This window comes from Oncorhynchus gorbuscha, linkage group LG09 (genome assembly GCF_021184085.1).
Source record: "Oncorhynchus gorbuscha isolate QuinsamMale2020 ecotype Even-year linkage group LG09, OgorEven_v1.0, whole genome shotgun sequence".
NCBI classification, from domain to species: domain Eukaryota; kingdom Metazoa; phylum Chordata; class Actinopteri; order Salmoniformes; family Salmonidae; genus Oncorhynchus; species Oncorhynchus gorbuscha.
The window spans coordinates 46,306,475-46,333,217 of NC_060181.1; the positions used below are offsets into that span (position 1 = coordinate 46,306,475).

Sequence of the window (26,743 nt, forward strand, 5' to 3'; positions counted from 1 at the left end):
AGATATGCCATTAAAAATCAGTCATTTCCAGCTACAATAGTCATTTACAACATTAACAATGTCTACACTGCCCTCGCTAGAAGCATGTGTTTCAGACATAAGGAAGTGGATGGCTGCAAACGTTCTACTTTTAAACTCTGACAAAACAGAGATGCTTGCTTTCCGGGTACCCGGATAAAGCACAAAATAAACTTCAGTTAGTGCTAAATACGGCTGCTAGAATCCTGATTAGAACCAAAAAATGTGATCATATTACTCCAGTGCTAGCCTCCCTACACTGGCTTCCTGTCAAAGCAAGGGCTGATTTCAAGGTTTTACTGCTAAACTACAAAGCATTACATGGGCTTGCTCCTACCTATCTCTCTGATTTGGTCCTGCCGTACATACCTACACGTACGCTTCGGTCACAAGACGCAGGCCTCCTAATTGTCCCTAGAATTTCTAAACGAACAGCTGGAGGCAGGGCTTTCTCTTATAGAGCTCCATTTTTATGGAATTGTCTGCCTACCCATGTGAGCGACGCAAACTCGGTCTCAACCTTTAAGTCTTTACTGAAGACTCATCTCTTCAGTGGGTCATATGATTGAGTGTACTCTGGCCCAGGAGTGTGAAGGTGAACGGAAAGGCTCTGGAGCAACGAACCGCCCTTGCCGTCTCTGCCTGGCCGGGTCCCCTCTTTCCACTGGGATTATCTGCCTCTAACCCTATTACAGGGGCTGAGTCACTGGCTTACTAGGGCTCTTTCATACCGTCCCTAGGAGGGGTGCGTCACTTGAGTGGGTTGAGTCACTGATGTGATCTTCCTGTCTGGGTTGGCGCCCCCCCTTGGGTTGTGTCGTGGCGGAGATCTTTGTGGGCTATACTCGGCCTTGTCTCAGGATGGTAAGTTGGTGGTTGAAGATATCTCTCTAGTGGTGTGGGGGCTGTGCTTTGGCAAAGTGGGTGGGGTTATATCCTTCCTGTTTGGCCCTGTCCGGGGGTGTCCTCGGATGGGGCCACAGTGTCTCCTGACCCCTCCTGTCTCAGCCTCCAGTATTTATGCTGCAGTAGTTTGTGTCAGGGGGCTAGGGTCAGTTTGTCATATCTGGAGTACTTCTCCTGTCCTATTCTGTATCCTGTGTGAATTTAAGTATGCTGTCTCTAATTCTCTCTCTCAGAGACCTGAGCCCTAGGACCATGCCTCAGGACTTCCTGACATGATGACTCCTTGCTGTCCCCAGTCCACCTGGCCGTGCTGCTGCTCCAGTTTCAACTGTTCTGCTTGTGATTATTATTATTTAACCATGCTGGTCATTTATGAACATTTGAACATCTTGGCCATGTTCTGTTTATAATCTCCCCCCGGCACAGCAAGAAGAGGACTGGCCACCCCACATAGTCTGGTTCCTCTCTAGGTTTCTTCCTAGGTTTTTGCCTTTCTGGGGAGTTTTTCCTAACCACTGTGCTTCTACACCTTCATTGCTTGCTTTTTGGGGTTTTAGGCTGGGTTTCTGTACAGCACTTTGAGATATCAGCTGATGTATGAAGGGCTATATAAATTAATTTGATTTGATGGGAATAGTAAAGAACTCTCTCAGAAAATACTGGAAGCAGATCTTATGTTTGTAACCCACTTCTTGCCACCCTCTTTTCTCCAAGACGACTTCCTGCGATGCCTGCAATTCATCAATGCTACTGTCAACCACAAAATAAGAAAGGTTCTTACCAGCCTGACATCAGCATTTGGCTGGGTCTTTGTGCCATACAAGGGAGGACCTATGCATTGATGAGTCTCTGATGTTATGGAAGGGTAGACTGGCGTTCCATCAATATATTCCCTCCAGAGGCACATGTTTGGGGTCAAGTTCATTGTTATGTGCGACATGTAGCCATTTCTTAACTCTTTTTGAACTGCACTGTTGGTTATTGTCTTGTTAGTAAGCATTTCACGGTGAAGTCTACACCTGTTGTATTTGGAGCATGTGACAAATAAAGTTTGATTTGAGTCCAGTGGCAACACTGTAAACGATTTCACGCTTGCTTGCTTAGTGAGTACTGCTTCCCCCTGATTCTGCTGATATGGAGACTCAAACTCAGGTCTTCTGCCACGAACACACGTGTTAGTTTCAAGTCTCCGGCAAGGGTAGTCATTATAAGGTTAACACAAAATCTGGGGAGTGGCCAGCTGAGTATAAGACTGTATCATCTGCATATAAATGGATTAGAGAGCATCCTACTGCCTGAGCTATGTTGTTGATGTAAATTCAGAAGAGCGTGGGGACTAGGATCAAGCCTTGGGGTACTCCCTTGGTGACCGGCAGTGGTTGAGACAGCGGGTGTTCTGACATTATACACTGCACTCTTTGAGAGGTAGTTAGCAAACCAGGACAAAGACCTCTAAGAGACCAATACTCCTTAGCCGGCCCACAAGAATGGAATGGTCTACCGCAGTGGTTCCCAAACTTTTTATAGTCCCGTACCACCCGTACCACTTCAAACATTCAACCTCCAGCTGCGTACCCCGGCACCAGGTTCAGCGTACTCTCAAATGTTGGTTTTTGTCAAAACTCTGCTCATGGGAAGTGACAGAGAGCTCTTATAGGAACAGGGCACAACTAATAATACAATCATCAATAATTTTGCTCTTAGCCATCTTGCATATAAAACCTTAATTGTTCATAAACAGGTTAATGAGAAGGGTGTGCTTGAAAGGATGCCCTTAACTCTGTAATGTTGGGTTATATTGGAGAGAGTCTCAGTCTTATCATTTTCCACACACAGTCCATGCCTGTGTTCAGTTTTCATGACAGTGAGGACCGAGAATCCACACATATACAGTGGGGAGAACAAGTATTTGAAACACTGCCGATTTTGCAGGTTTTCCTACTTACAAAGCATGTAGAGGTCTGAAAGGTAGAAATCCAGAAAATCACTTTGTATGATTTGCATTTTAATGCATGACATAAGTATTTGTTCACCTACCAACCAGTAAGAATTCCAGCTCTCACAGACCTGTTAGTTTTTCTTTAAGAAGCCCTCCTGTTCTCCACTCATTACCTGTATTAACTGCACCTGTTTGAACTCGTTACCTGTATAAAATACACCTGTCCACACACTCAATCAAACAGACTCCAACCTCTCCACAATGGCCAAGACCAGAGAGCTGTGTAAGGACATCAGGGATACAATTGTAGACCTGCACAAGGCTGGGATGGGCTACAGGACAATAGGCAAGCAGCTTGGTGAGAAGAAAACAATTATTTTAAAATGGAAGAAGTTCAAGATGACGGTCAATCACCCTCAGTCTGGGGCTCCATGCAAGATCTCACCTCGTGGGGCATCAATGATCATGAGGAAGGTGAGGGATCAGCCCAGAACTACACGGCAGGACCTGGTCAATGACCTGAAGAGAGCTGGGACCACAGTCTCAAAGAAAACCATTTGTAACACACTATGCCAACATGGATTAAAATCCTGCAGCGCATGCAAGGTCCCCCTGCTCAAGCCAGCGCATGTCCAGGCCCGTCTGAAGTTTGCCAATGATGTGGTCTGATGAGACAAAAATAGCCAAATAGAGCTTTTTGGTCTAAACTCCACTCGCCGTGTTTGGAGGAAGAAGACGGATGAGTACAACCCCAAGAACACCATCCCAACCTTGAAGCATGGAGGTGGAAACATCGTTCTTTGGGGATGCTTTTCTGCAAAGGGGACAGGACGACTGCACTGTATTGAGGGAAGGATGTATCGCGAGATCCTGGCCAACAACCTCCTTCCCACAGTAAGAGCATTGAAGATGGGTCGTGGCTGGGTCTTCCAGCATGACAATGACCCGAAACACACAGCCAGGGCAACTAAGGAGTGGCTCCGTAAGAAGCATCTCAAGGTCCTGGAGTGGCCTAGCCAGTCTCCAGCCCTGAAGCCAATAGAACATCTTTGGAGGGATCTGAAAGTCCGTATTGCCCAGCAACAGCCCCGAAACCTAAAGGATCTGGAGAAGGTTTGTATGGAAGAGTGGGCCAAAATCCCTGCTGCAGTGTGTGCAAACCTGGTCAAGAACTACAGGAAACGTATGATCTCTGTAATTGCAAACAAAAGTTTCTGTACCAAATATTAAGTTCTGCTTTTCTGATGTATCAAATACTTATGTCATGCAATGGAAATTAATTACTTAATCATACAATGTGATTTTTATTTATTTTTGTTTTAGATTCCGTCTCTCACAGTTGAAGTGTACTACCTATGATAAAAATTACAGACCTCTACATGCTTTGTAAGTAGGAAAACCTGCAAAATCGGCAGTGTATCAAATACTTGTTCTCCCCACTGTAGGTACGTGGTTGCAAAGGGCGACTTAACAGCGCGATTTGATAAGGCAAGAAACTGAGCGCAGCACTATCCAGAAATCTGGCAGTGGCTTCTGATTAAATTCAATTTTCACAGAACCGCTTGTTGCAATTTCGATGAGGCTCTCTTGTTCAGATATCGGTAAGTGGACTGGAGGTATGGCATGAAAGGGATATCGAATCCAGTTGTTTGTGTCGCCTGTTTTGGGAAAGTACCTGGGTAATTGCGCACCAAGCTCACTTTGCTTTGTGCTTTGCTATATCACATATGACATCTTCTGTAAGCTTGAGTTCATTTGCGCACAAAAAAATCATACAATGATGAAAAGACCTGTGTGTTGTCCTTGTTAATGCAGACAGAAAAGAGCTCCAACTTCTTAATCATAGCCTCAATTTTGTCCCGCATGTTGAATACAGTTGCGAAGAGTCCCTGTAATCCTAGATTCAGATCATTCAAGCGAGAAAAAACACCACCCAGATAGACCAGTCGTGTGAGAAACTCGTCATCATGCAAGGGGTCAGACAAGTGAAAATTATGGACAGTAAAGAAAACTTTAAGCTCGTCTCTCAATTTAAAAAAACATGCCAATACTTTGCCCTTTGATAACCAGCGCACTTCTGTATGTTGTAAAAGCATCTCATGGCCGTTGCCCATATCATTGCATAATGCAGAAAATGCATGAGAGTTCATGGGCCTTGCTTTGGTTACATACGGACCGTTGGTGGAATTTCCGCGAGAGTAATGGTTAATGTGGTTGGATGTTAATTATTTGAGTAGGCTACCTGTATTTGTGTTGTTATTTTGCTGAAACACTAGATAGTTTAAAATGTATAGCCCCGTTGGAAAATATAAATGTGAAGATTCACTTATTTTTAAAATTTATTTATGTGAATCACATTTTATTTGGCATACACGTACCCCAGTTTGGGAATACCTGGTCTACTGTATCAAAAGCTTTGGGCAAGTCAATGGGTGACACCCTCCAGGTGTCACCCATCTTTCCCACTTATCCCCTGGATATTTATACCTGTGTTTTCTGTCTGTCTGTGCCAGTTCGTCTTGTTTGTCAAGTCAACCAGTGTTTTGTCTCAGCTCCTGTTTTTCTCTAGTCTCTCTTTTCCTCGCTCTCCTGGTTTTGACCATTGCCTGTCCTGACTCTGAGCCGCCTGCCTGACCACTCTGCTTGACTCTGACCCTGAGCCTGCCTGCCATCCTGTGCCTTTGACACTACTCTGGATTATTGACACCTGTCATTTGCCTGCCACTGTTGCTGTAATAATCAGTTTCTGCATTTGGGTCTTACCTGAAACTTGATACCTATAAGAGTTAGGATCAGCTTGATCTCCCCCTTTAAATAAATGACAAACCGTGGCTGCCTTCCAAAGCAATGGGAACATCCCCAGAGGGGAGAGACAGGTTAAAAAGATCAGAGATAGGCTTGGCGATTATATGGGTATCAACCTTTTAAAGAAGAAAGTGTCTAAACCATCTGATCCAGATGTTTTTTTGGGGTCAAGTTTAAGGAGCTCCTTTAGTGCCTCGGACTCAGTGACTGGCTGCAGGAAGAAACTTTGTAGCAGGGCAGCTTCCAAAAAGCTCCAAATCATATTTGGGAGTCACAATGGAATTATACAGTGCAAATCCATCTTTTTATGCAAACCAAGCTTCTGTTGAGTAATATCGGATGATTCATAATACTAAGGCAGCACCACAGGCCAGGGTTTTCCTTTTCTTACCATAGACACTTACACAACAGGCAGTGATAATAGTAGTACCAGTTATGTGTTATGACCCGCAGGCTGGATAGACTATAGTACCACACAGAAATTGCTGCAGCAATTAAGCTGAGGAGCTGAGGGATGTGCTAAAGAGTGAGGTGTTGTATATGTCCTCATCTCACCTTCATCAAGTGCTTGTTGACCCATTTTGTGAAGGTCTTTTTCTGTACCCGGTCCCGTTCATCTATGCTAGAGAGAGAAAGTGATGGTTAATATCAACAGCATGCAGACACTCAACTTCAACTAAGACCAAGAGTTATATACAGGGTAGATATAGAATTCTGGGGTGTTTGAGGTAATATCTATTGGGATCACAAACATGGGAATATTTCATACAGTCAAGTGGGGTGGTATGTTTACATCCATAAAACTGGATCAGAAAGGATAATAATGTTTAAAAAGTTTAATCTAACAGTTCTTACAGTGCCTTGACAACACACACTTTATATATAAAAGTATGTGGAACCCCCTTCAAATTAGTGGATTTGGCTATTTCAGCAAGTCCATGTAGGAATGTTACAACATCTAGTGGAAAGCCTTCCCAGAAGAGTGAAGACTGTCCTGATATCGCACTCAATCTACCAGCAGCAGGCGTGAGTTGTGCAATGTTTTCCACACAGTCTAACAACCAGGAACCTGATCCAAGCCTGGCAAGACTAATACCAAGGCAACCAAATTCAAATTCTAACTTCCCTATTCGGTCTCATTCTGTACAGTAGTTTAACGCAGCATTAAGATAAGAACATATAGCCAGCTACCGTATTATCTAAGCTTGAAATATAGAGACGGTTTAAGAGAGTGAGAATTGAGTACAGTTCATCTGCATCAAAGCAAAGCCTAGCATGGGAGTTGAAGCTATAATTCATTCATAAGTCATCTGTGACTTGATAAATAGAGTTTGATTTCATCCTCAGAATAAGCTATTAGATCAAACCAGATCTCATGTGACAATAAGAAAGAACAGAGCAATATCACGGGAGTCATGGGGCAGGGCAAAAGAGGAGAAGATGTGCCCCACCAGTGCCAAATCCCTTTACTGGTACTGCCTGTGTAACAACACAGAAGTGGCTACGTGAGGTGCCTTTCAGGTTGTGCCAATGCAGCAACCTCGTGGTAGGCAGCTAAGTCAAATCCCCCTCAGATATGTCTTCAACAGTAAAACTGTGTACGCAATGGAACTCTATTCCCTATAGCGCACTACATTTGACCAGCACCCCATATGACTGTATCGTGCACTATACAGGGAATAGGGTGCAATATGCGACAGAGCTTAAGAGTCCCCCTGCTGTGACACTGACTATGATCTACAGAAGCAAAAGTCAAGGGGTACCTGAAACAAACACTTATCATTCCAACCCCAAATTATAGGCAATTAGCAAGACACCCCCAATAAAGGAGACCACTTCTCAGTTCCTATGCTTCCTGGCTAATGTTTTGGTCACTTTTGAATGCTGGCGGTGCTTTCACTCTAGTGGTAGCGTGAGACGGAGTCTCAGCTCATCCAGGATGGCACATCAATGTGAGCTGTGGCAAGAAGGTTTGCTGTGTCTGTCAGCGTAGTATCCAGAGCATGGAGGCACTACCAGGAGACAGAACAGTACATCAGGAGACGTGGAGGAGGCCGTAGGAGGGCAACAACCCAGCAGCAGGACCGCTACCTCCGCCTTTGTGCAAGGAGGAGCAGGAGGAGCACTGCCAGAGCCCTGCAAACTGACCTCCAGCAGGCCACAAATGTGCATGTGTCTGCTCAAACGGTCAGAAACAGACTCCATGAGGGTGGTAGGGGGGTTGTGGGGGTTGTGCTTACACCCCAACACCGTGCAGGACGTTTGGCATTTGCCAGAGAACACCAAGATTGGCAAATTCGCCACTGGCGCCCTGTGCTCTTCACAGATGAAAGCAGGTTCACACTGAGCACATGTGACAGACATGACAGTCTGGAGACGCATGGAGAACATTCTGTTGCCTGCAACATCCTCCAGCATGACCGTTTTGGAGGTGGGTCAGTCATGGTGTGGGGTGGCATTTCTTTGGGGGGGCCACACAGCCCTCCATGTGCTCGCCAGAGGTAGCCTGACTGTCATTAGGTACCGAGATGAGATCCTCAGACCCCTTGTGAGACCATATGCTGGTGCGGTTGGCCCTGGGATCCTCCTAACGCAAAACAATGCTAGACCTCATGTGGCTGGAGTGTGTCAGCAGTTCCTGCAAGAGGAAGGCATTGATACTATGGACTGGCCCGCCCGTTCCCCAGACCTGAATCCAATTGAGCACATCTGGGACATCATGTCTTGCTCCATCCACCAACGTCACATTGCACCACAGACTGTCCAGGAGTTGGCGGATGCTTTAGTCCAGGTCTGGGAGGAGATCCCTCAGGAGACCATCCGCCACCTCATCCGGAGCATGCGCAGGCGTTGTAGGGAGGTCATACAGGCACGTGGAGGCCACACACACTACTGAGCCTCATTTTGACTTGTTTTAAGGACATTACATCAAAGTTGGATCAGCCTGTAGAGTGGTTTTCCACTTAAATTTTGAGTGTGACTCCAAATCTAGACCTCCATGGGTTGATAAATTTGAATTCCATTGATAATTTTTGTGTGATTTTGTTGTCAGCACATTCAACTATGTAAAAAAAAAGTATTTAATAAGAATATTTCATTCATTCAGATATAGGATGTGTTATTTTAGTGTTCCCTTTATTTTTTTGAGCAGTGTATAAATATTAGATTGAGGCAATGTCGTAGTGGCATTGACTAAAATACATTAGAATATATTTTTTTATTTAACTCGGCAAATCAGGTAAGAACAAACTCATTTACAATGGCGGCCTACTGGGGAACAGTGGGTTAACTGCCTTGTTCAGGGACAGAACGATAGATTTCTACCTTGTCAGCTAGGGGATTCAACCTTTCGGTAACTGGACCAACGCTCTAACCACTAGGCTATATGAGATGAGTGAAGTAGTATGTAATCATTCAGTGACTAGTATTCCATTATTATCATCATTATTAATTCCATTATTCCAGGGCAGCAGGCACCAAGGTGCAAGGTTGCGTAACAGGGTGGAAGGTGGCTAGTGATAGCTATTTAATTTAACAACATTAACCCTAAAATCAAACTAACTATGGAGTACAGCAAGGATAACATTCATTTTTTTGGACCTCGACATTAGTCAAAATGACAAAAGTTGTTTGCACACATCAATCTTTAGGAAGCCTACAGATGGAAATACCATTCTGAGGACAGACAGCTTTCACCCCAAAAGGCTAAAAGAGATTATTCCATATGGCCAATTCCAAAGAGTCCGCAGAATTTGCGATCAGGAAACATACTACAATGTAAAATCTGCTGAATTAGAGAATCGCTTCTTGAATCGAGGATACAACGTTCAGGTCCTGAAAGATGCAGGTAAAAGGGCTGGATTACTTGACAGAGAGAGCTTGTTGTGAAGGGGAGTGCCTCGTGACACATCAGAGAGTGTATTTTGTTGCAAAATATAGCACTGAAGCAGAGAACATTAAAATAATCATTAAAAATAATTGGGGAATCATCCAAAGTGATATGCTTCTACGCCAAGTCTTTCCTGAGCCACCAGTCATAAGCTTTGAGATGTCCTACCCTAAATGACAAATTAGTCCACAGTTATCTTCCGGGTGACTCTCAAAAAACTTGGCTTGACCACAAACCCAAGGGCTCTTTTAAATGTAACCATTGCAACCATTGCAGAAATATAGCAAAGAAGAAGTATTTTGTTCACACAGCTTCCAAAATGTAGTATTACGTCAAGCATTTCATTAACTGCAAAACCACTCATGTCATTTATAGATTTGAATGTCCACAGTGCAAGATTTCTACATTGAGACGGACGAAGAGACACCTTCAAGACCGCTTAGCGGAAACACAAGTACACCATACGGATAAGCAATGAAGACTACCCCATGGCAAGGCACTACAAGTCCCTACACCATGGCAACCCTGCCAAGCTATGGGTATTGATCATGTTCCGGCCTCTATTAGAAAAGGGGACCCGCTTAAACAGTTTAACGAAAGGGAAGGTTTTTGGATTTACAAACTACAGGCCACTAAATACCCTGGTTTAAATGAAGATATGGATTTATCACCCTTCCTGTAGGGTCGTGATGGGTCCATTTGCTGTCACCTAGTGGACATTTTGGTCAATTGCCCTCAGCTATGTTCAGACTGTTGTTGTTCATGTTTTGCTGTGTTCTAGTGTACTGGGGAATATATTTCTTTCTTATTTTGACACTTCTCCCAGTCATATTTAAGGTTAGAACAACCTCTCTAAGTGTTCTGATAGTTCTAGCTTGGAGTTGTATCTTTATGATAACATAGCTACATCATTTCACCATATAATGTGTATATTATTGCTTACTAGGTGTGTCCAATCAATCTTGTGACCACTCCTTCTTTCAATTAGGGCTAATTGGAAAAGCTGTTCAAAAGAGGACATTGTATTCCTTCTTTTTTGTACTTCCTGATGAAGGCCATGCAGCCGAAACACGTTGTTTTAAAAAAAATATTGTTTCTATTGAAATGCCATACTAATAAAGGCATTTTAATTCATTATATGAAGAGTGCCTTGGTCCTCCTTTCTTTTTGATGACCAATTTACCCCTTTTACCAAAGAGCACCTTCTACCAAAATGTACTATTGTGTACCTTAGTAGCGCTTCCCTCCCTCCTCTTTCTACAAATACAAGTTCATCTAACTCTGGGGGAAGTAGATAAAGGGCCTCATTGCCAAAATCCCTTTAATAGTTTCAGTAGACTATATGGATGCAGATACTGATGTGCTTCACCTGCAAGACAGTAAATTCTGCTTCAATCCTATTCCAACGACTTGACAAACGTTCACAGGACAGCTAAAAGAGCAGTTCAATTTTTTTGGAAACATTCATCAAGTTTGCAAACAGGAGCAGGAAAAAAGTCACAAAAAACAAGAAAAAAAAGGCTAGTTGAGTAGACATCCCCTCTTCTTACTCATGTTGGAAAGGTTTAGCCATACAACCATACAGTAAAGTTTCACTAGAATCTGCTTTAGCTACGTGTTCTGGCTAGTGATTCCAAGTGTGTGGTGAGAGATAGAGGAAGAATGTACATGCAGCTAAAACGATCACAGCCAGACCACACTGAATGAAAGGCCTGTATTATAGCAGACCAGACCAGACTAGGGGGTATGGTACAAAGCAATAGAAATTAGTTATTCCACCACATGGCACAATCACAAAATAACCCTTTTCACGGAGCATTTGTTTCCATCAGCACTCAATTTGAGGGAAACCTCCATCAATAAGTGTTTCCATACAGTGTACACTGTCCCAAATAACGCCCTATTCCCTACATAGTGCTTTTGACCAGAGCGGAATGGGACGCAACCCAAGACAGGAGATAATGAATCAGTTGCAGACAGATACAAAGTGCTGATCAGTTCCCATGTTTGAAAGGAGTGGTTAATGTTATTAAGCATTTGTTTTGGATGTTTTTCCAAACTTATGTCACATCTAATTTGGTTTGCCAAACTACCCACACTGCTTAAAAAAAAGGGAATCCATTGTGTCTGAATTGAATGGAGAACATCAAAACAAGACTGATTTGATGCTATGAGTGTGTCTCACTTGATAAAATGTTTCCATATGTCCACAACTAATGCAAAAAAAATGATGTGGGGTGAAAGTTGAAACTGGACTTGAAATTATGAACTGTGTGTGATTTGGAGGGGTCAAGGTCATAGCACAAGCACAGACAGACATGATAGCTGGCGGCAGTAAGCCCCCTTCTCCCTTCAAAGGTCACCACAGGTGTGTTACATAGCACCCAAATACCTCTTACACTTTTAACCTTCAAGATCATACATCTTTCTCTTTAAAAGGGGACATTCACGTATTATCATGAAGAAGAGCAGACTTGGATGACTGCTTAGGGCTTGTTTGGGCTTGAGCAGTGGAGAGTGACACTACTCTTCTGCCAGGCCCTGTATCTCCGCAAGGCAGGTAAAGTTAGAGAGCATGGAAAGTCCATGTTTAACACTTTTCTGGTTACTAGACGATTCCATATGTCATTTCATCGTTTTGACATCTTCCCTACTATTTTACAATGTAGAAAATAGTACAAATAAAATAAAAAATCCTGGAATGAGTAGGTGTGTCATGTTTGTCATTTATTGTCATGTCTTGTCCCTGTGCTCCCCATGCTATTCGTTTCCCTCTGCTGGTCTTGTTTGGTTCTATCCCTCTCTCTCCCCCTCCCTCTCTCACTCTCTCGCTCTCTCTTCTCTCTGTCGTTCCGTTCCTGCTCCCAGCTGTTCCTATTCCCCTAATCATCATTTAGTCTTCCCACACCTGTTCCCGATCCTTTCCCCTGATTAGAGTCCCTATTTATTCCTTTGTGATCCGTTCCTGTGCCGTCGGTTCCTTGTATTGTATTCACCATGCTGTGATTGCGTTTCGCCCTGTCCTGTCGTGTTTTTGCCGTGATTGTGTATCACCCTGTCCTGTCGTGTTTTGTGCCTTCATCAGATGCTGCGTGTGAGCAGGTGTCTCAGTCGACTACGGCCTGCGCCTACCCGAAGCGACCTGCAGTCTGTGGCCGCTTCTCCAGTTGTTTTCCCCTCTACAAATCTAGAGGATTTCTGTTATTCCGTTTTGGACTTTAATAAACTCTGTTTCTGTTAAGTCGCGTTTGGGTCCTCTTTCACCTGCATGACAGAAGGAACCGACCAAGGAATGGACCCAGCGACTTCAGACGCTCGTTACACTGCCGTCGAGATCCAAGGAGCCATGCTCGGCAGACACGAGCAGGAATTGTCTGCTGCTCGCCATGCCGTGGAGAACCTGGCCGCTCAGGTTTCCGACCTCTCTGGACAGTTCCAGAGTCTACGTCTCGTGCCACCTGTTACTCCCTGGCCTGCCGAGCCTCCAGAACCCAGGGTTAATAACCCACCTTGCTACTCCGGGCAGCCCACTGAGTGCCGCTCCTTTCTCACGCAGTGTGAGATTGTGTTCTCTCTCCAACCCCACACATACTCTAGAGAGAGAGCTCGGGTTGCTTACGTCATTTCACTCCTTACTGGCCGGGCTCGAGAATGGGGCACAGCTATCTGGGAGGCAAGGGCTGATTGCTCTAACAGATTCCAGAACTTTAAAGAGGAGATGATTCGGGTTTTTGACCGTTCAGTTTTTGGTGGGGAGGCTTCTAGGGCCCTGGCTTCCTTATGCCAAGGTGAACGGTCCATAACGGATTATTCCATTGAGTTTCGCACTCTTGCTGCCTCTAGTGAGTGGAACGAGCCGGCGCTGCTCGCTCGTTTTCTGGAGGGACTCCACGCAGTGGTTAAGGATGAGATTCTCTCCCGGGAGGTTCCATCAGATGTGGATTCTTTGATTGCTCTCGCCATCCGCATAGAACGACGGGTAGATCTTCGTCACCGGGCTCGTGGAAGAGAGCTCGCATCAACGGTGTTTCCCTGCTCCGCATCGCAACCATCTCCCTCCTCTGGCTTTGAGACTGAGCCCATGCAGCTGGGAGGGATTCGCATCTCGAATAAGGAGAGGGAACGGAGGATCACCAACCGCCTGTGCCTCTATTGCGGAGTTGCTGGACATTTTGTTAATTCATGTCCAGTAAGAGGCCAGAGTCCATCAGTAAGCGGAGGGCTACTGGTGAGCGCTACTACTCAGGTCCCTTCATCTAGATCTTGTACTACTATGTCGGTCCATCTACGCTGGACCGGTTCGGGTGCTACATGCAGTGCTTTGATTGACTCTGGGGCTGAGGGTTGTTTCATGGACGAAGCATGGGTTCGGAAACATAACATTCCTTTCAGACCGTTAGACAGGCCTACGCCCATGTTTGCCTTAGATGGTAGTCATCTTCCCAGTATCAAATTTGAGACACTACCTTTAACTCTCACAGTATCTGGTAACCACAGTGAGACTATTTCTTTTTGATTTTCCGTTCACCGTTTACACCTGTTGTTTTGGGTCATCCCTGGCTAGTATGTCATAATCCTTCTATTAATTGGTCTAGTAATTCTATCCTATCCTGGAACGTTTCTTGTCATGTGAAGTGTTTAATGTCTGCCATCCCTCCCGTTTCTTCTGTTCCTACTTCTCAGGAGGAACCTGGCGATTTGACAGGAGTGCCGGAGGAATATCATGATCTGCGCACGGTCTTCAGTCGGTCCCGAGCCAACTCCCTTCCTCCTCACCGGTCGTATGATTGTAGTATTGATCTCCTTCCGGGGACCACTCCTCCTCGAGGTAGACTATACTCTCTGTCGGCTCCCGAACGTAAGGCTCTCGAGGATTATTTGTCTGTGTCTCTTGACGCCGGTACCATAGTGCCTTCTTCTTCTCCGGCCGGGGCGGGGTTCTTTTTGTTAAAAAGAAGGACGGTACTCTGCGCCCCTGCGTGGATTATCGAGGGCTGAATGACATAACGGTTAAGAATCGTTATCCGCTTCCCCTTATGTCATCAGCCTTCGAGATTCTGCAGGGAGCCAGGTGCTTTACTAAGTTGGACCTTCGTAACGCTTACCATCTCGTGCGCATCAGAGAGGGGGACGAGTGGAAAACGGCGTTTAACACTCCGTTAGGGCATTTTGAGTACCGGGTTCTGCCGTTCGGTCTCGCCAATGCGCCAGCTGTTTTTCAGGCATTAGTTAATGATGTTCTGAGAGACATGCTGAACATTTTTGTTTTTGTCTATCTTGACGATATCCTGATTTTTTCTCCGTCACTCGAGATTCATGTTCAGCACGTTCGACGTGTTCTACAGCGCCTTTTAGAGAATTGTCTCTACGTAAAGGCTGAGAAGTGCTCTTTTCATGTCTCCTCCGTTACTTTTCTCGGTTCCGTTATTTCCGCTGAAGGCATTCAGATGGATTCCGCTAAGGTCCAAGCTGTCAGTGATTGGCCCGTTCCAAGGTCACGTGTCGAGTTGCAGCGCTTTTTAGGTTTCGCTAATTTCTATCGGCGTTTCATTCGTAATTTCGGTCAAGTTGCTGCCCCTCTCACAGCTCTTACTTCTGTTAAGACGTGTTTTAAGTGGTCCGGTTCCGCCCAGGGAGCTTTTGATCTTCTAAAAGAACGTTTTACGTCCGCTCCTATCCTCGTTACTCCTGACGTCACTAGACAATTCATTGTCGAGGTTGACGCTTCAGAGGTAGGCGTGGGAGCCATCCTATCCCAGCGCTTCCAGTCTGACGATAAGGTTCATCCTTGCGCTTATTTTTCTCATCGCCTGTCGCCATCTGAGCGCAACTATGATGTGGGTAACCGTGAACTGCTCGCCATCCGCTTAGCCCTAGGCGAATGGCGACAGTGGTTGGAGGGGGCGACCGTTCCTTTTGTCGTTTGGACAGACCATAAGAACCTTGAGTACATCCGTTCTGCCAAACGACTTAATGCCCGTCAAGCTCGTTGGGCGTTGTTTTTCGCTCGTTTCGAGTTTGTGATTTCTTACCGTCCGGGTAGCAAGAACACCAAGCCTGATGCCTTATCCCGTCTGTTTAGTTCTTCTGTGGCTTCTACTGATCCCGAGGGGATTCTTCCTTATGGGCGTGTTGTCGGGTTAACAGTCTGGGGAATTGAAAGACAGGTTAAGCAAGCACTCACGCACACTGCGTCGCCGCGCGCTTGCCCTAGTAACCTCCTTTTCGTTCCTGTTTCCACTCGTCTGGCTGTTCTTCAGTGGGCTCACTCTGCCAAGTTAGCTGGTCATCCCGGTGTTCGAGGCACTCTTGCGTCTATTCGCCAGCGCTTTTGGTGGCCGACTCAGGAGCGTGACACGCGCCGTTTCGTGGCTGCTTGTTCGGACTGCGCGCAGACTAAGTCGGGTAACTCTCCTCCTGCCGGTCGTCTCAGACCGCTCCCCATTCCTTCTCGACCATGGTCTCACATTGCCTTAGACTTCATTACCGGTCTGCCTTTGTCTGCGGGGAAGACTGTGATTCTGACGGTTGTCGATAGGTTCTCTAAGGCGGCACATTTCATTCCCCTCGCTAAACTTCCTTCCGCTAAGGAGACGGCACAAATCATTATTGAGAATGTATTCAGAATTCATGGCCTCCCGTTAGACGCCGTTTCAGACAGAGGCCCGCAATTCACGTCACAGTTTTGGAGGGAGTTCTGTCGTTTGATTGGTGCGTCCGTCAGTCTCTCTTCCGGGTTTCATCCCCAGTCTAACGGTCAAGCAGAGAGGGCCAATCAGACGATTGGTCGCATACTACGCAGCCTTTCTTTCAGAAACCCTGCGTCTTGGGCAGAACAGCTCCCCTGGGCAGAATACGCTCACAATTCGCTTCCTTCGTCTGCTACCGGGTTATCTCCGTTTCAGAGTAGTCTGGGTTACCAGCCCCTCTGTTCTCATCCCAGCTTGCCGAGTCCAGCGTTCCCTCCGCTCAAGCGTTTGTCCAACGTTGTGAGCGCACCTGGAGGAGGGTGAGGTCTGCACTTTGCCGTTACAGGGCACAGACGGTGAGAGCCGCCAATAAACGCAGGATTAAGAGTCCAAGGTATTGTTGCGGCCAGAGAGTGTGGCTTTCCACTCGCAACCTTCCTCTTACGACAGCTTCTCGTAAGTTGACTCCGCGGTTCATTGGTCCGTTCCGTGTCTCCCAGGTCGTCAATCCTGTCGCTGTGCGACTGCTTCTTCCGCGACATCTTCGTCGCGTCCATCCTGTCTTCCATGTCTCCTGTGTTAAGCCCTTTCTTCGCACCCCCGTTCGTCTTCCCTCCCCCTCCCGTCCTTGTCGAGAGCGCACCTATTTACAAGGTACATAAGATTATGGACATGCGTTCTCGGGGACGGGGTCACCAATACCTAGTGGATTGGGAGGGTTACGGTCCTGAGGAGAGGAGTTGGGTTCCGTCTCGGGACGTGCTGGACCGTTCGCTCATCGATGATTTCCTCCGTTGCCGCCAGGATTCCTCCTCGAGTGCGCCAGGAGGCGCTCGGTGAGTGGGGGGTACTGTCATGTTTGTCATTTATTGTCATGTCTTGTCCCTGTGCTCCCCATGCTATTCGTTTCCCTCTGCTGGTCTTGTTTGGTTCTATCCCTCTCTCTCCCCCTCCCTCTCTCACTCTCTCGCTCTCTCTTCTCTCTGTCGTTCCGTTCCTGCTCCCAGCTGTTCCTATTCCCCTAATCATCATTTAGTCTTCCCACACCTGTTCCCGATCCTTTCCCCTGATTAGAGTCCCTATTTATTCCTTTGTGATCCGTTCCTGTGCCGTCGGTTCCTTGTATTGTATTCACCATGCTGTGATTGCGTTTCGCCCTGTCCTGTCGTGTTTTTGCCGTGATTGTGTATCACCCTGTCCTGTCGTGTTTTGTGCCTTCATCAGATGCTGCGTGTGAGCAGGTGTCTCAGTCGACTACGGCCTGCGCCTACCCGAAGCGACCTGCAGTCTGTGGCCGCTTCTCCAGTTGTTTTCCCCTCTACAAATCTAGAGGATTTCTGTTATTCCGTTTTGGACTTTAATAAACTCTGTTTCTGTTAAGTCGCGTTTGGGTCCTCTTTCACCTGCATGACAGGTGTGTCCAAACTTTTGATTGGTACTGTATATGAGAATTCAAATAGGAAATGTAACCCTATGCAAAACTGATAGATACATTTATGCTTGGAGGGTCTAAGTCGATGAACAACAACCACTGTCAATCATTAACAAATATGATAAAACTGTCAGCTTTGGTGGAGAAGCCTGTCACTATACAGTACATTCGTGCTGGGGTTGTAAAAGTGCGGTACCCACCCTTCCTACAGACGGGGAGCCTCCTCCTCATGATAACACACCAATGGCTACATCTTCGACTCTGCCAACCCACCAAATATCTCTGCATGTGCGAGCATGTGATGGCCATTGCATAATGAAGATAGGAATTCTAACAAAACACAATAAATAATATGGCTTACACACGTGCACAGCAGGTTCTTATTTATGATGTATGTAGGAATACAATGAATCTCGAGCTCCCTAAAGCAAGACCTGTGGGCATCGGAAGGCAAAAATACTAGCTACTCAAATTCACTACTGTCATCGTTAATGCAGCAGCATGTCTCTCGGCTTGGGAATATTTTAGTTGGAATGTATTCTTCAAGCACATACAGTGCCTTCAGAAAGTATTCATACCCCTTGACTTATTCCACATTTTGTTGTGTTACAGCCTGAATTCAAAGGATTAAATAGATTTTATACACACTATGAAAACATGATGAAATTAAAACATGTTTTTAGACATTTTTGCAAATGTGTAAAAAATGAATTACATAAAATATCTTATTTGCGTAAGTATTCACACCCATGAGTCAATACTTTGTAGAAGCACCTTTGACAGTGATTACAGCTGTGAGTCTTTCTGGGTAGGAGCTTTCACACCTCGATTGTGAAACATTTGTCCATTATTATTTTCAAAATTCTTGAAGCGCAGTCAAATTGGTTGTTGATCATCGATAGACAACCATTTTCAGGACGCCATAGATTTTCAAGTAGATTTAACTCAAAACTGTAACTCGGCCACTCAGGAACATTCACGGTCTTCTTGGTAAGTAACTCCCGTGTAGATTTGGCCTTGTGTTTTAGGTTATTGTCCTGCTGAAAGGTCAATTAATCTCCTAGTGTCTGGTGGAAAGCAGACCACGTTTTCCTCTAGAATTTTTTCCTGTGCTTAGCTCTATTCTGTTTCTATTCATCCATAGTCCTTGCCTATGACAAGCATACCCATAACATGATGCAGCCACCACAATGCTTGAAATTATGAAGAGTGGTACTCAGTGATGTGTTGTGTTGGATTTGCCCCAAACATAACAGTTTGTATTCAGTTCATAATGTGTATTTCATTGCCACATATTTTGGCAGTTTTTCTTTAGTGCCTTATTGCAAACAGGATGCATGCATGTTTGGAATAATTTTTATTCTGTACAGGCTTCCTTCTTTTCATCATCAGTTTTCTCCATCACAGCCATTAAACTCTGTAACTGTTTTAAAGTCACCATTGATACATTGCCGCAGGAAGTTTTTTATTGTGAAAAATATTAAATCAGACCCCCCCCCTCACCCCCCCCCCCACCCCAACCCCCTCAACGAAAAAAAGAATTGCAGCACCCCCAAACTACTTTCCACGGCTAAGTATCGGCCTCTAGCTAAAATCCATGTGTGGTTTCCTTCCTTTCCGACAACTGAGTTAGGAAGGACACCTGTATCTTTGTAGTGACTGGGTGTATTGATAAGCCATCCAAAGTGTAATTAATAACTTCACCATGCTCAAAAGGATAATTAATGTCTGCTTTTTTTTAACCCATTTAACAACAGGTGCCCTTCTTTGTGAGGCATTGGAAAACCTGTTTTTGTGGTTGAATCTGTGTTTGAAATTCACTTCTCGACTGAGGGACCTTACAGATAGTTGTATGTGTGGGGTACAGAGATGAGGTAGTCATTCAAAAATCATGTTAAGCACTATTATTGCACACAGAGAAATGCAACTTATTATGTGACTTAAGAAAGTTTTTACTTGTGAACTTATTTAGGCTTGCAATAACAAAGGGGTTGAATACTTATTGACTCAAGACATTTCAGCTTTTCATTTTTTATTAATTTGTAACAATTTCGAAAAACATAATTCAAATCAAATTATATTTGTCACATACACATGGTTAGCAGATGTTAATGCGAGTGTAGTGAAATGCTTGTGCTTCTAGTTACGAATTCCACTCTGGAATTATGGGATATCGTTTGTAGGCCAGTGGCAACAAAATCTCTATTTAATAAATGTTCAATTCAGGCTGTAACACAACAAAATGTGGACAAAGTCAAGTGGTGTGAATAGTTTGTGAAGGCAGTGTATGTGCCCCTGTTTTTTCCAGAGGTCCAAATTATAATCTCATGTCATATATTATGCATGTGTTTTTGCATCCAAAACTATCGCACAATCTTGTGACTCAAAAATGACACGTGACATTGATCAGCCCACATACATATACCATAGTGTCACACCCTGACCATAGTTTGCTTTGTATGTTTCTATGTTTTGGTTGGTCAGGGTGTGATCTGGGTGGGCATTCTATGTTACATGTCTAGTTTGTCTAGTTTGTCTAGTTTGTCTAGTTTGTCTAGTTCTATGTTTGGCCTGATATGGTTCTCAATCAGAGGCAGGTGTTCGTCATTGTCTCTGATTGGGAACCATATTTAGGTAGCCTGTTTGGTGTTGGGTTTTGTGGGTGATTGTCCTCAGTGTCTTGATGGCCTTGGTCTGTGTGTATGTGCACCAGTATTAGGCTGTTTCGGTTTTCGTTACGTTTTGTAGTGTTTGTATTTAGATTCGTGTTGCTTCAGTTGAATAAACATGGATCGCAATCTACATGCCGCATTTTGGTCCGACTCTTTCCCATACAGAAAACCGTTACACATATGTTGTGTACGTATGCTGTATACATAAATCAGATGGGATGCATGTCGTGCATAAATTGCTCACTTCAAAAATGCAATAACTACCTTCTTAAAAAATACTGCAAGGAACAGATCTCATTGGTATGGAAAATGTATTATAATATTATTTCAACACTGAAGATGGGGCCAAATTGTAAGTATCCCAGGCATAAATTTGTGGTTGTCTCCCTCTTCTGTTGAAAACAAGGCACTACAGAAACATGCCACTGTTGATCAAAAATGTTAATTGACACCCTGAAGAATTTATATACAAAATCAGCAAGTTAATCAGGGTCAACTAAACTTGAACTAAACTCCCCCTCCTCACTTTATTTCAATAGTTGATAGTTGAGTAGTTGAAAAGATAGTTGAGTCGTCAAAAGACAGTTTATCCTTACACCATAAAGGAACCTTTGATGTCTCGCTTATCACCGAAACCTTTTCCTCTGCACATCTACTCTACCTCATCAGCATTTTGACTACTAACATCCAAGGTCAACATTTAATGGGGTTCTGAAATGTTAGTTGACCGTCATGTAAAACTGTGTAAAAAATGAAATGCGAAGGCCATTTGTTTCCAAGACAACAGACCAAAACACACAGGAGCCAGGAGCCCATTAACTAGTATTTATAGATGTGTGGTTTTGGCCAGAAACCTCTCTGGAGCACCAAAAAGTCTATTAGAGCCTGAGTCAGAGGGAAAGGGGGGTTGGGGGTTGGGGGTGTGCTCACTTTTCTGGGAAGTAGAACAGTTTTGTCAGCGAGGGCTGCCCTTTAATTCCACAAGATCCACTACATGCATCACACTGTGCTTGGCTACAATTACAGTACTGTTATGCATTGGTCTAATTGGAAGGACATCATATAAATCAACCTACTACTTCAGACACACTAGTGGTGGAAGTCACATACAATAAACCACACACAATATAGGTCTTAATAAGATAAGATAAGATTTGCTGTGGGTTTTTGTTCTCAAAATAATATAGCACACATTTTTTTAACCATAGTAGGCTAAAACCACAATGATAACAATACAGTCTCTATAACTTCTATTTTAATATTACTGCAGAGATGACTTACACGTCTCATTTGACAGTTTTGCTACCCTGGGCGAACAGTCCTTTACAGTCTTGTTTACAGGTGCTGGCATGGAATAGGTTAATGTTATCTGCCCACACCAACGCCTGCCTCCCTGCCAGAACTCCTCCTCTCCAGTGTTATATGGACGGAGTGTTGGACACTGTCGTGCTTACCTGCGCAACACATTATGTTGTACAGATGGGACCCCACCTTTCCGCAGCTCATTTCATGGATGTAATTTGTACGTCCTTAAAAAAATTCCCTGTTTGGAGCCGACATACCGGGAAGACATAGCAGCCTTCCGTAGTTGTATTCTACTGTACATTCCCCGCCGCAGCGGGACATTGCGTTCCTATTGGAATGCAATTCTAAAGGACATTCCCAATATAGCAGTCTGTCTGGACTGTTTCAGTCCACAGGCGATGTTTCTTTTTTTTGCTAGTATGCAGGCCTAATGTGTTTCTTACAACCATTAGGCTACATAATGCACCTTGGAATGGTGTCAACAGCACTAGTCACCAAATGCACATAACACAGGTGTTACACTTCTTGCATTTTAAACTGCCTTTTGGCACTATTTATTTTGATACATTTATTCTATAATTTAGCAGATGCTCTTATCCAGTATCCTTTTTGTACTGGTCCCCTGTGGCAATCAATCATTGCAAGGGCCATGCTCTACCAGCTGAGCCACACAGTACACTTTTCACATATATAATCTAATTACATATTATTAGACAGGCTTACACTTCTGAGATTGAATAGAAACTTCAGTGTAATTCTCAATCTGAGTTGTGAGGAGTTGTTGGGAGTTCTGATGATATCCTCTACCCATGCATTATAGGCTATTACATCTGTTAGTCATAAATTGTTTCAGCAGAACCAACTGGTTTTCATTGCCATGGCACAGAATCCTCAAGTGCTCCACAGTTATCACACACAATTGTTTTCTCTTTCACAATCTTCAAATGATGAGAAATGAACATGAAAGGAAAGGGTGATAACAAAATGTACATTTCAGTTCGAGAAAAATAAACATGCATTGAGCCATAAATAATGTGTTCGACTGCATTCAATTATTAAAATAATAACACTAAATAATTTACGCATAGAGAGATGGAAGTAAAGGATATTGGGAGATTCATAGGAGTCTGCCCTTTCAGGTCACCTCCCTTGCACTTATCTGATTGTCTGATAGGATCAAGAGATTGAATACAATTGTATAGCACACTCATTTTAATAGAAAGCTACAAACTATTTTTATGATAGAAAAAGTTTCATTTTTCAAAAAAGTCCTAATCCCTAGTCACATAATGTAGACATTTATTGTCAATGCTGACTACAAATGTATTTTGTAGTCTATGAGACGGAAACCGGTTTGTCAGCATGAACTGGATTTCTTTATTACCCCCTATTGCTATTAGGAGAAGCCATTGCCAACATCAACTTAAAACCCACGCCAAAGCTCTTAATTTGGCCAACGATTTATAAAAACCAACTGTTTTTCATTTCTGGCCTGGGCAACGTTGAGTAAAAGCTATACAAATAATACACCCATTCACTCAGCAGAGACGTTAAAACCTTGCGCTGTGCTAATGGATCTTTGATTATTGTAGTGCACACCAAATGGCGAATAGGGCCGAATAGGGCCAATAGGGCTATGGCCAAAAGTAGTGCACTATGAAACGAATAGGGTTCCATTTGGGACTGTGCCAGTGAATAGCACACATGCCTTCAAATCCACTGAGCCATTCTGGGACCCTGAGGACAAGTCAAGGGGAACTTCCAGTATGTTATGGTTGTATCTAACAGCCGGTTCTTTATTTAAACTTGTCGGGGGAAACCTCCCCTATAACTGAACTAGGTCGAAGGTCTACATGTCAATCAAAGTACTGCCTAACATAAGTGCTCTCTGCCAGGCCATGTTTGTCCCTCCCCTCCTCATCCAACATGTGACCTATATAATATATATGTATATATGTTAATCAAACATAAAAGCCATCCAATACTCTGCTAAAAGAAGTCCAATACGGTATGGCAAGAGTGAAAACAGTGCACTGACATAAGGTAGCATTAGCCATGAAACCACAAACGTGATAGACTTCTGCAGTTCCTTATGCATTGTCTGTAGTGCAACAGCTGCAATGCTGAAAGGAGACCAGGTCAAATGTAAAGCAGCTGAATATTAACACGCAGAGTTAGAGATAACCCACTGCCTAGTTTTACAAAGCAATGTTAGTCATTTCACAGTCAAACCAACATTATTGGTTAGTATGTCTAGTGGTGGATTCAATAAAATGCAGTAGCATATATGTCGTCTTCAATAAAGATGTGGTTCATGCAGTAAGGATATTACTTAACAAAACAAGTAGGACTCACTTGAAAAAGGGATATCAATGTGACTTCCCTGTTTAAATAAAGAATAAATAAAGTAGACAGCTGTAGAAATCTCCTTATCTAAATAGGCGGTTCCTCTGTGAGACTGATCTAGTCTGCAGTCTACCAGCGAGAACACTGGGAGAGATATGGATAGGCTGGCTGGCTGGCTGGCTGGCTGGCTGCCTGCCTGCCTGCAGCCTTTCACTCAGGCATCCTGTAATTTGCCTCTGGGTGTGACTGTCCCACTGTCTGCAGAGGAGAGCCTGACAGGTTCACTGTAACAAGCTGTGTCAACAGGAAATTGCATTTGAAACAAAGAGGTGTATCAGGTAAGTGCCACATACATAGAGTAGTAGCTAGCTAACCTTTATGAGGTTATCGGAGTAGAATAGTGTGTGATCTATTCTCCAGAGACCAGAAGGCCCAAGTATAGCCCATGTATAACTATTAACACTGTGAACATTCCATATAGGAGCACTGTGAAAGCCTATTGAACAGGCTCATAAACAATAGAAGACTTGTTGCATAACTCAGTTATGTTTAGAAGGGGAAAGCCAAGAAGGGGGGAAAAAATCAAGACTTTTGAGTTCACCTTGTAAGCAAGTCTATTCTACACAAGATCAATCAATCAAATGTATTTATAAAGCCCTTTTTTACACCAGCCGAGGTCACAAAGTGCTGTACAGAAAAATAATTCAGATTTACCATGTAACAGATTAAACATTATTATGTTATCATACAGTTCTCTAACCCACTACCCACTAAAACTGCTCCACTCTCACAAAAATAACAAATGATCTTTAAGTGAATCAAAATGATAATATCTGTCATAAGGCCCCATGCAGTATCAAATCATTTCTGGGTAACAATTAAGTACCTTACTGTAACAGATTTCCATTAACCCCTTACACTCATGGAAATTGACCTATATGAATAGGGACACATATTTCTAACAGAATAACTATAAAAAGCATATGCATGACCATGTTAGCAATTGAAATAGAACACTTGGATATTATGGGGAAATTATCAGACCAAAGGTGAAGACACAACAATCCAAACATCACGCTGTTGATATTCTGTGTATTTTTTAATGTAGTTTTCACAGCATTTGTTAATAAAGAAATCTGAAAATACTCTTTCAATGATATTCATTGAAATTTGGGAGTATGTGCAAGATAAGAAAAAACTATTACAAGGGTTTGAGTGAGAGGTCTAACTGGTGCACTGAGAGGCCACACACATCTCTAAACTGTGCACACCTCTCCAAACTGTGCACAGTTTCTAAGTCATTTCAATGCACTATTATGACTCACAGAAAGAGCCTTCAACTATAAGGTGCTTGTTTTTGCTCTCCTAGCTTTGCCATTGAGGAACCAAAGCAAGCACACTTGTAGTTTTTTTTGGAACCCTGTGTTCCCACCATCACGCAATTACGGTTCATGTTTACGCAATCCAAAAACATTCAATTATAAATTGCATTTTGGATCATCAAATGATGCCCACCTGATTATTGCCAAGATGCTAGCTAAGTTAGCTAGCTAAGTTATGAAATACGATCTTACAGTGTTAGGCTTTGAAAAGGTCCTTCACACAAACTACTTGTAATTTTGGTGTGCATAGAATGGAGTCATGAATGCATTCAAGTGCATGTTCCGTGGCAAATTTCCTTCACAATCTGATAAACATAGAAGATAGGCTCATTCTATTCAGGACAACCCAGGGTATAAAGCATGCCATCCTCGTAACTGTGGATCAAACATAACAATCATAATCGTTTATATTGTAAATTACATGAGTTTTCAAATATGGAAATGTGAAGTGCACATTTGGACTCATGGGTGTGTGGTTTGTTTTTATGACATGAAGTATTTATTATAATCCTTAATGTCTGATCTTTCAGAACACATGGACTCCTCTCGATGTTCAGCATTTCCTTCACTCGGACACCAATAATGTGCAAAAGTAGCCCAATTATTAGGATACAATAGTATGTGGACACCCCTTCAGATGAGTGGATTCTGCCATTTCAGCCACACCTGTTTCTGACAGGTGTATAAAATTGAGCACACAGCCATGCAATCTCCATAAACAAACAGTGACAGTAGAATGGCCTTACTGAAGAGCTGAATGCCACCTTTCCAACAAGTCAGTTCATCAAATTTCTGCCCTGCATTAGCTTCCCCTAATTTCTCCTAACTGTAGATTTTCCCTGTCCATCTGCTCATTTGAATTCAATGCTGTCACTTGTCCACTCAAGCTTAATATTGTTGTCATCTATCATCCTCAATGAGCTTGACACATTGATAAGCAAATTTCCTGACGACGGCTTACCACTCGTCGTACTTGCCGACTTCAACCTCCTGACGTCTGCCTTCGATTAATTTATTTCCAACTCTTTCCCCTCTTTGCCTCACCCTTTCCCAATCCCCTTCAACTCACAAAGCAGGCAATACGCTTGACCTCTTCTTTACTAGAGGCTGTTCGCCTACTAATTTCACTGCAACCCCCTCCAGGTCTCTCATCATTACTTTGTTTCCTTTACTGTCTCCCTTTCCTCCAACCCTAGCCACTCAGCCCCTATCCAGATGGTCATGTGCCGTTGCAATCTACGCTCTCCCATTACTCTCTCCTCTTCCATCCTATCATCTCTTCCTTCTGCTAAATCCCTCTCCCTCAGGTCCTGATTCTGACTCTTTGACCCTACTCTCCTTGGATTGTATCCACATTGTT

General features: G+C 43.8%; 1 pseudogene; it reads right to left on the reverse strand.

Moving 5' to 3' along the window:
* Positions 1 to 26,743, reverse strand: part of LOC124044395 — a 117,464-nt pseudogene that overhangs the window by 72,250 nt on the left and 18,471 nt on the right.